At 48.3% G+C, this 9,082-nt stretch overlaps 18 non-coding genes and 1 pseudogene across 18 annotated transcripts; all 19 read right to left on the reverse strand.

Annotated features, from left to right (window-relative positions):
• Positions 1–107, reverse strand: LOC119343263 (annotated as a pseudogene; the record flags this gene model as incomplete).
• A 367-nt stretch (positions 108–474) lies between these two features.
• Positions 475–593, reverse strand: LOC119343253. Its single transcript, XR_005165983.1, has one exon. It is a non-coding gene; the product is annotated as a 5S ribosomal RNA (ribosomal RNA).
• A 367-nt stretch (positions 594–960) lies between these two features.
• On the reverse strand, positions 961–1,079 carry LOC119343247. Its single transcript, XR_005165978.1, has one exon. It is a non-coding gene; the product is annotated as a 5S ribosomal RNA (ribosomal RNA).
• Positions 1,080–1,446: 367 nt separating this feature from the next.
• LOC119343260 lies at positions 1,447–1,565 on the reverse strand. Its single transcript, XR_005165990.1, has one exon. It is a non-coding gene; the product is annotated as a 5S ribosomal RNA (ribosomal RNA).
• Positions 1,566–1,932: 367 nt separating this feature from the next.
• Positions 1,933–2,051, reverse strand: LOC119343248. Its single transcript, XR_005165979.1, has one exon. It is a non-coding gene; the product is annotated as a 5S ribosomal RNA (ribosomal RNA).
• Positions 2,052–2,418: 367 nt separating this feature from the next.
• LOC119343250 lies at positions 2,419–2,537 on the reverse strand. Its single transcript, XR_005165981.1, has one exon. It is a non-coding gene; the product is annotated as a 5S ribosomal RNA (ribosomal RNA).
• Positions 2,538–2,904: 367 nt separating this feature from the next.
• LOC119343258 lies at positions 2,905–3,023 on the reverse strand. The gene has a single exon (XR_005165988.1). It is a non-coding gene; the product is annotated as a 5S ribosomal RNA (ribosomal RNA).
• Positions 3,024–3,390: 367 nt separating this feature from the next.
• LOC119343259 lies at positions 3,391–3,509 on the reverse strand. The gene has a single exon (XR_005165989.1). It is a non-coding gene; the product is annotated as a 5S ribosomal RNA (ribosomal RNA).
• A 366-nt stretch (positions 3,510–3,875) lies between these two features.
• Positions 3,876–3,994, reverse strand: LOC119343264. Its single transcript, XR_005165993.1, has one exon. It is a non-coding gene; the product is annotated as a 5S ribosomal RNA (ribosomal RNA).
• Positions 3,995–4,361: 367 nt separating this feature from the next.
• LOC119343252 lies at positions 4,362–4,480 on the reverse strand. Its single transcript, XR_005165982.1, has one exon. It is a non-coding gene; the product is annotated as a 5S ribosomal RNA (ribosomal RNA).
• A 367-nt stretch (positions 4,481–4,847) lies between these two features.
• LOC119343256 lies at positions 4,848–4,966 on the reverse strand. The gene has a single exon (XR_005165986.1). It is a non-coding gene; the product is annotated as a 5S ribosomal RNA (ribosomal RNA).
• A 367-nt stretch (positions 4,967–5,333) lies between these two features.
• On the reverse strand, positions 5,334–5,452 carry LOC119343266. Its single transcript, XR_005165995.1, has one exon. It is a non-coding gene; the product is annotated as a 5S ribosomal RNA (ribosomal RNA).
• A 367-nt stretch (positions 5,453–5,819) lies between these two features.
• Positions 5,820–5,938, reverse strand: LOC119343254. Its single transcript, XR_005165984.1, has one exon. It is a non-coding gene; the product is annotated as a 5S ribosomal RNA (ribosomal RNA).
• A 367-nt stretch (positions 5,939–6,305) lies between these two features.
• Positions 6,306–6,424, reverse strand: LOC119343265. Its single transcript, XR_005165994.1, has one exon. It is a non-coding gene; the product is annotated as a 5S ribosomal RNA (ribosomal RNA).
• A 367-nt stretch (positions 6,425–6,791) lies between these two features.
• LOC119343255 lies at positions 6,792–6,910 on the reverse strand. Its single transcript, XR_005165985.1, has one exon. It is a non-coding gene; the product is annotated as a 5S ribosomal RNA (ribosomal RNA).
• Positions 6,911–7,276: 366 nt separating this feature from the next.
• LOC119343257 lies at positions 7,277–7,395 on the reverse strand. The gene has a single exon (XR_005165987.1). It is a non-coding gene; the product is annotated as a 5S ribosomal RNA (ribosomal RNA).
• A 366-nt stretch (positions 7,396–7,761) lies between these two features.
• LOC119343261 lies at positions 7,762–7,880 on the reverse strand. Its single transcript, XR_005165991.1, has one exon. It is a non-coding gene; the product is annotated as a 5S ribosomal RNA (ribosomal RNA).
• Positions 7,881–8,246: 366 nt separating this feature from the next.
• On the reverse strand, positions 8,247–8,365 carry LOC119343262. Its single transcript, XR_005165992.1, has one exon. It is a non-coding gene; the product is annotated as a 5S ribosomal RNA (ribosomal RNA).
• A 367-nt stretch (positions 8,366–8,732) lies between these two features.
• Positions 8,733–8,851, reverse strand: LOC119343249. The gene has a single exon (XR_005165980.1). It is a non-coding gene; the product is annotated as a 5S ribosomal RNA (ribosomal RNA).
• Between the last annotated feature and the right edge of the window lie 231 nt (positions 8,852–9,082).

The raw sequence follows: 9,082 nt of genomic DNA on the forward strand, positions 1-9,082 counted from the left end.
GAGGACTTCCCAGGAGGTCACCCATCCTAGTACTACTCTCGCCCAAGCACGCTTAACTTCGGAGTTCTGATGGGATCCGGTGCTTTAGTGCTGGTATGATCGCATCCGACATGTTTCCCCGTCTTCGTCCCTTATGCTTGCCACTCCCAGGTCCGCTCCAAAGACGATTCTACATTCTCACTACCATTACAACCGTTCCCTAACAATGGATAATGTCCTATACTACTTACTCTCCCGCTCAATCACGGAGACGAGTTTTCCACGGTTTCCACCCCTCCCTCCATACCGCAGCAACACGAGTTTTTTCCACCCCTTTCAGAAAGCGCTCTTCGCGCCACAAAGCCGCCCCAAGACGCGCGAGCAATGAGCATCGAGCTTAAACATATCGCAAACGTCAAAAATAATATAACGGGATTAATATATATCGCGCGCGTGTGATATGTTTGTCACAAGGCGCAAAAAATAATTATAAAAGGAATGCAACACGAGGACTTCCCAGGAGGTCACCCATCCTAGCACTACTCTCGCCCAAGCACGCTTAACTTCGGAGTTCTGATGGGATCCGGTGCTTTAGTGCTGGTATGATCGCATCCAACATGTTTCCCCGTCTTCGTCCCTTATGCTTGCCACTCCCAGGTCCGCTCCAAAGACGATTCTACATTCTCACTACCATTAGAACCGTTCCCTAACAATGGATAATGTCCTATACTACTTACTCTCCCACTCAATCACGGAGACGAGTTTTCCACGGTTTCCATCCCTCCCTCCATACCGCAGCAACACGAGTTTTTTCCACCCCTTTCAGAAAGCGCTCTTCGCGCCACAAAGCCGCCCCAAGACGCGCGAGCAATGAGCATCGAGCTTAAACATATCGCAAACGTCAAAAATAATATAACGGGATTAATATATATCGCGCACGTGCGATATGTTTGTCACAAGGCGCAAAAAATAATTATAAAAGGAATGCAACACGAGGACTTCCCAGGAGGTCACCCATCCTAGTACTACTCTCGCCCAAGCACGCTTAACTTCGGAGTTCTGATGGGATCCGGTGCTTTAGTGCTGGTATGATCGCATCCGACATGTTTCCCCGTCTTCGTCCCTTATGCTTGCCACTCCCAGGTCCGCTCCAAAAACGATTCTACATTCTCACTACCATTACAACCGTTCCCTAACAATGGATAATGTCCTATACTACTTACTCTCCCGCTCAATCACGGAGACGAGTTTTCCACGGTTTCCACCCCTCCCTCCATACCGCAGCAACACGAGTTTTTTCCACCCCTTTCAGAAAGCGCTCTTCGCGCCACAAAGCCGCCCCAAGACGCGCGAGCAATGAGCATCGAGCTTAAACATATCGCAAACGTCAAAAATAATATAACGGGATTAATATATATCGCGCACGTGCGATATGTTTGTCACAAGGCGCAAAAAATAATTATAAAAGGAATACAACACGAGGACTTCCCAGAAGGTCACCCATCCTAGTACTACTCTCGCCCAAGCACGCTTAACTTCGGAGTTTTGATGGGATCCGGTGCTTTAGTGCTGGTATGATCGCATCCAACATGTTTCCCCGTCTTCTTCCCTTATGCTTGCCACTCCCAGGTCCGCTCCAAAGACGATTCTACATTCTCACTACCATTACAACCGTTCCCTAACAATGAATAATGTCCTATACTACTTACTCTCCCGCTCAATCACGGAGACGAGTTTTCCACGGTTTCCACCCCTCCCTCCATACCGCAGCAACACGAGTTTTTTCCACCCCTTTCAGAAAGCGCTCTTCGCGCCACAAAGCCGCCCCAAGACGCGCGAGCAATGAGCATCGAGCTTAAACATATCGCAAACGTCAAAAATAATATAACGGGATTAATATATATCGCGCACGTGCGATATGTTTGTCACAAGGCGCAAAAAATAATTATAAAAGGAATACAACACGAGGACTTCCCAGGAGGTCACCCATCCTAGTACTACTCTCGCCCAAGCACGCTTAACTTCGGAGTTCTGATGGGATCCGGTGCTTTAGTGCTGGTATGATCGCATCCGACATGTATCCCCGTCTTCGTCCCTTATGCTTGCCGCTCCCAGGTCCGCTCCAAAGACGATTCTACATTCTCACTACCATTACAACTGTTCCCTAACAATGGATACTGTCCTATACTACTTACTCTCCCGCTCAATCACGGAGACGAGTTTTCCACGGTTTCCACCCCTCCCTCCATACCGCAGCAACACGAGTTTTTTCCACCCCTTTCAGAAACCGCTCTTCGCGCCACAAAGCCGCCCCAAGACGCGCGAGCAATGAGCATCGAGCTTAAACATATCGCAAACGTCAAAAATAATATAACGGGATTAATATATATCGCGCACGTGCGATATGTTTGTCACAAGGCGCAAAAAATAATTATAAAAGGAATGCAACATGAGGACTTCCCAGGAGGTCACCCATCCTAGTACTACTCTCGCCCAAGCACGCTTAACTTCGGAGTTCTGATGGGATCCGGTGCTTTAGTGCTGGTATGATCGCATTCGACATGTTTCCCCGTCTTCGTCCCTTATGCTTGCCACTCCCAGGTCCGCTCCAAAGACGATTCTACATTCTCACTACCATTACAACCGTTCCCTAACAATGGATAATGTCCTATACTACTTACTCTCCCGCTCAATCACGGAGACGAGTTTTCCACGGTTTCCACCCCTCCCTCCATACCGCAGCAACACGAGTTTTTTCCACCCCTTTCAGAAAGCGCTCTTCGCGCCACAAAGCCGCCCCAAGACGCGCGAGCAATGAGCATCGAGCTTAAACATATCGCAAACGTCAAAAATAATATAACGGGATTAATATATATCGCGCACGTGCGATATGTTTGTCACAAGGCGCAAAAAATAATTATAATAGGAATGCAACATGAGGACTTCCCAGGAGGTCACCCATCCTAGTACTACTCTCGCCCAAGCACGCTTAACTTTGGAGTTCTGATGGGATCCGGTGCTTTAGTGCTGGTATGATCGCATCCGACATGTTTCCCCGTCTTCGTCCCTTATGCTTGCCACTCCCAGGTCCGCTCCAAAGACGATTCTACATTCTCACTACCATTACAACCGTTCCCTAACAATGGATAATGTCCTATACTACTTACTCTCCCGCTCAATCACGGAGACGAGTTTTCCACGGTTTCCACCCCTCCCTCCATACCGCAGCAACACGAGTTTTTTCCACCCCTTTCAGAAAGCGCTCTTCGCGCCACAAAGCCGCCCCAAGACACGCGAGCAATGAGCATCGAGCTTAAACATATCGCAAACGTCAAAAATAATATAACGGGATTAATATATATCGCGCACGTGCGATATGTTTGTCACAAGGCGCAAAAAATAATTATAAAAGGAATGCAACACGAGGACTTCCCAGGAGGTCACCCATCCTAGTACTACTCTCGCCCAAGCACGCTTAACTTCGGAGTTCTGATGGGATCCGGTGCTTTAGTGCTGGTATGATCGCATCCGACATGTTTCCCCGTCTTCGTCCCTTATGCTTGCCACTCCCAGGTCCGCTCCAAAGACGATTCTACATTCTCACTACCATTACAACCGTTCCCTAACAATGGATAATGTCCTATACTACTTACTCTCCCGCTCAATCACGGAGACGAGTTTTCCACGGTTTCACCCCTCCCTCCATACCGCAGCAACACGAGTTTTTTCCACCCCTTTCAGAAAGCGCTCTTCGCGCCACAAAGCCGCCTCAAGACGCGCGAGCAATGAGCATCGAGCTTAAACATATCGCAAACGTCAAAAATAATATAACGGGATTAATATATATCACGCACGTGCGATATGTTTGTCACAAGGCGCAAAAAATAATTATAAAAGGAATGCAACACGAGGACTTCCCAGGAGGTCACCCATCCTAGTACTACTCTCGCCCAAGCACGCTTAACTTCGGAGTTCTGATGGGATCCGGTGCTTTAGTGCTGGTATGATCGCATCCGACATGTTTCCCCGTCTTCGTCCCTTATGCTTGCCACTCCCAGGTCCGCTCCAAAGACGATTCTACATTCTCACTACCATTACAACCGTTCCCTAACAATGGATAATGTCCTATACTACTTACTCTCCCGCTCAATCACGGAGACGAGTTTTCCACGGTTTCCACCCCTCCCTCCATACCGCAGCAACACGAGTTTTTTCCACCCCTTTCAGAAAGCGCTCTTCGCGCCACAAAGCCGCCCCAAGACGCGCGAGCAATGAGCATCGAGCTTAAACATATCGCAAACGTCAAAAATAATATAACGGGATTAATATATATCGCGCACGTGCGATATGTTTGTCACAAGGCGCAAAAAATAATTATAAAAAGAATGCAACACGAGGACTTCCCAGGAGGTCACCCATCCTAGTACTACTCTCGCCCAAGCATGCTTAACTTCGGAGTTCTGATGGGATCCGGTGCTTTAGTGCTGGTATGATCGCATCCGACATGTTTCCCCGTCTTCGTCCCTTATGCTTGCCACTCCCAGGTCCGCTCCAAAGACGATTCTACATTCTCACTACCATTACAACCGTTCCCTAACAATGGATAATGTCCTATACTACTTACTCTCCCGCTCAATCACGGAGACGAGTTTTCCACGGTTTCCACCCCTCCCTCCATACCGCAGCAACACGAGTTTTTTCCACCCCTTTCAGAAAGCGCTCTTCGCGCCACAAAGCCGCCCCAAGACGCGCGAGCAATGAGCATCGAGCTTAAACATATCGCAAACGTCAAAAATAATATAACGGGATTAATATATATCGCGCACGTGCGATATGTTTGTCACAAGGCGCAAAAAATAATTATAAAAGGAATGCAACACGAGGACTTCCCAGGAGGTCACCCATCCTAGTACTACTCTCGCCCAAGCACGCTTAACTTCGGGGTTCTGATGGGATCCGGTGCTTTAGTGCTGGTATGATCGCATCCGACATGTTTCCCCGTCTTCGTCCCTTATGCTTGCCACTCCCAGGTCCGCTCCAAATACGATTCTACATTCTCACTACCATTACAACCGTTCCCTAACAATGGATAATGTCCTATACTACTTACTCTCCCGCTCAATCACGGAGACGAGTTTTCCACGGTTTCCACCCCTCCCTCCATACCGCAGCAACACGAGTTTTTTCCACCCCTTTCAGAAAGCGCTCTTCGCGCCACAAAGCCGCCCCAAGACGCGCGAGCAATGAGCATCGAGCTTAAACATATCGCAAACGTCAAAAATAATATAACGGGATTAATATATATCGCGCACGTGCGATATGTTTGTCACAAGGCGCAAAAAATAATTATAAAAGGAATGCAACACGAGGACTTCCCAGAAGGTCACCCATCCTAGTACTACTCTCGCCCAAGCACGCTTAACTTCGGAGTTCTAATGGGATCCGGTGCTTTAGTGCTGGTATGATCGCATCCGAAATGTTTCCCTGTCTTCGTCCCTTATGCTTGCCACTCCCAGGTCCGCTCCAAAGACGATTCTACATTCTCACTACCATTACAACCGTTCCCTAACAATGGATAATGTCCTATACTACTTACTCTCCCGCTCAATCACGGAGACGAGTTTTCCACGGTTTCCACCCCTCCCTCCATACCGCAGCAACACGAGTTTTTTCCACCCCTTTCAGAAAGCGCTCTTCGCGCCACAAAGCCGCCCCAAGACGCGCGAGCAATGAGCATCGAGCTTAAACATATCGCAAACGTCAAAAATAATATAACGGGATTAATATATATCGCGCACGTGCGATATGTTTGTCACAAGGCGCAAAAAATAATTATAAAAGGAATGCAACACGAGGACTTCCAAGGAGGTCACCCATCCTAGTACTACTCTCGCCCAAGCACGCTTAACTTCGGAGTTCTGATGGGATCCGGTGCTTTAGCGCTGGTATGATCGCATCCGACATGTTTCCCCGTCTTCGTCCCTTATGCTTGCCACTCCCAGGTCCGCTCCAAAGACGATTCTACATTCTCACTACCATTACAACCGTTCCCTAACAATGGATAATGTCCTATACTACTTACTCTCCCGCTCAATCACGGAGACGAGTTTTCCACGGTTTCCACCCCTCCCTCCATACCGCAGCAACACGAGTTTTTTCCACCCCTTTCAGAAAGCGCTCTTCGCGCCACAAAGCCGCCCCAAGACGCGCGAGCAATGAGCATCGAGGTTAAACATATCGCAAATGTCAAAAATAATATAACGGGATTAATATATATCGCGGACGTGCGATATGTTTGTCACAAGGCGCAAAAAATAATTATAAAAGGAATGCAACACGAGGACTTCCCAGGAGGTCACCCATCCTAGTACTACTCTCGCCCAAGCACGCTTAACTTCGGAGTTCTGATGGGATCCGGTGCTTTAGCGCTGGTATGATCGCATCCGACATGTTTCCCCGTCTTCGTCCCTTATGCTTGCCACTCCCAGGTCCGCTCCAAAGACGATTCTACATTCTCACTACCATTACAACCGTTCCCTAACAATGGATAATGTCCTATACTACTTACTCTCCCGCTCAATCACGGAGACGAGTTTTCCACGGTTTCCACCCCTCCCTCCATACCGCAGCAACACGAGTTTTTTCCACCCCTTTCAGAAAGCGCTCTTCGCGCCACAAAGCCGCCCCAAGACGCGCGAGCAATGAGCATCGAGCTTAAACATATCGCAAACGTCAAAAATAATATAACGGGATTAATATATATCGCGCACGTGCGATATGTTTGTCACAAGGCGCAAAAGATAATTATAAAAGAAATGCAACACGAGGACTTCCCAGGAGGTCACCCATCCTAGTACTACTCTCGCCCAAGCACGCTTAACTTCAGAGTTCTGATGGGATCCGGTGCTTTAGTGCTGGTATGATCGCATCCTACATGTTTCCCCGTCTTCGTCCCTTATGCTTGCCACTCCCAGGTCCGCTCCAAAGACGATTCTACATTCTCACTACCATTACAACCGTTCCCTAACAATGGATAATGTCCTATACTACTTACTCTCCCGCTCAATTACGGAGACGAGTTTTCCACGGTTTCCACCCTGCCTCCATACCGCAGCAACACGAGTTTTTTCCACCCCTTTCAGAAAGCGCTCTTCGCGCCACAAAGCCGCCCCAAGACGCGCGAGCAATGAGCATCGAGCTTAAACATATCGCAAACGTCAAAAATAATATAACGGGATTAATATATATCGCGCACGTGCGATATGTTTGTCACAAGACGCAAAAGATAATTATAAAAGAAATGCAACACGAGGACTTCCCAGGAGGTCACCCATCCTAGTACTACTCTCGCCCAAGCACGCTTAACTTCAGAGTTCTGATGGGATCCAGTGCTTTAGTGCTGGTATGATCGCATCCTACATGTTTCCCCGTCTTCGTCCCTTATGCTTGCCACTCCCAGGTCCGCTCCAAAGACGATTCTACATTCTCACTACCATTACAACCGTTCCCTAACAATGGATAATGTCCTATACTACTTACTCTCCCGCTCAATCACGGAGACGAGTTTTTCACGGTTTCCACCCTGCCTCCATACCGCAGCAACACGAGTTTTTTCCACCCCTTTCAGAAAGCGCTCTTCGCGCCACAAAGCCGCCCCAAGACGCGCGAGCAATGAGCATCGAGCTTAAACATATCGCAAACGTCAAAAATAATATAACGGGATTAATATATATCGCGCACGTGCGATATGTTTGTCACAAGGCGCAAAAGATAATTATAAAAGAAATGCAACACGAGGACTTCCCAGGAGGTCACCCATCCTAGTACTACTCTCGCCCAAGCACGCTTAACTTCGGAGTTCTGATGGGATACGGTGCTTTAGTGCTGGTATGATCACATCCGACATGTTTCCCCGTCTTCGTCCCTTATGCTTGCCACTCCCAGGTCCGCTCCAAAGACGATTCTACATTCTCACTACCATTACAACCGTTCCCTAACAATGGATAATGTCCTATACTACTTACTCTCCCGCTCAATCACGGAGACGAGTTTTCCACGGTTTCCACCCTCCCTCCATACCGCAGCAACACGAGTTTTTTCCACCCCTTTCAGAAAGCGCTCTTCGCGCCACAAAGCCGCCCCAAGACGCGCGAGCAATGAGCATCGAGCTTAAACATATCGCAAACGTCAAAAATAATATAACGGGATTAATATATATCGCGCACGTGCGATATGTTTGTCACAAGGCGCAAAAGATAATTATAAAAGGAATGCAACACGAGGACTTCCCAGGAGGTCACCCATCCTAGTACTACACTCGCCCAAGCACGCTTAACTTCGGAGTTCTGATGGGATCCGATGCTTTAGTGCTTGTATGATCGCATCCGACATGTTTCCCCGTCTTCGTCCCTTATTCTTGCCACTCCCAGGTCCGCTCCAAAGACGATTCTACATTCTCACTACCATTACAACCGTTCCCTAACAATGGATAATGTCCTATACTACTTACTCTCCCGCTCAATCACGGAGACGAGTTTTCCACGGTTTCCACCCCTCCCTCCATACCGCAGCAACACGAGTTTTTTCCACCCCTTTCAGAAAGCGCTCTTCGCGCCACAAAGCCGCCCCAAGACGCGCGAGCAATGAGCATCGAGCTTAAACATATGGCAAACGTCAAAAATAATATAACGGGATTAATATATATCGCGCACGTGCGATATGTTTGTCACAAGGCGCAAAAAATAATTATAAAAGGAATGCAACACGAGGACTTCCCAGGAGGTCACCCATCCTAGTACTACTCTCGCCCAAGCACGCTTAACTTCGGAGTTCTGTTGGGATCCGGTGCTTTAGTGCTGGTATGATCGCATCCGACATGTTTCCCCGTCTTCGTCCCTTATGCTTGCCACTCCCAGGTCCGCTCCAAAGACGATTCTACATTCTCACTACCATTACAACCGTTCCCTAACAATGGATAATGTCCTATACTACTTACTCTCCCGCTCAATCACGGAGACGAGTTTTCCACGGTTTCCACCCCTCCCTCCATACCGCAGCAACACGAGTTTTTTCCACCCCTTTCAGAAAGCGCTCTTCGCGCCAC

Source organism: Triticum dicoccoides, unplaced genomic scaffold (genome assembly GCF_002162155.2).
Source record: "Triticum dicoccoides isolate Atlit2015 ecotype Zavitan unplaced genomic scaffold, WEW_v2.0 scaffold121087, whole genome shotgun sequence".
Taxonomy (NCBI): Eukaryota; Viridiplantae; Streptophyta; class Magnoliopsida; order Poales; family Poaceae; genus Triticum; species Triticum dicoccoides.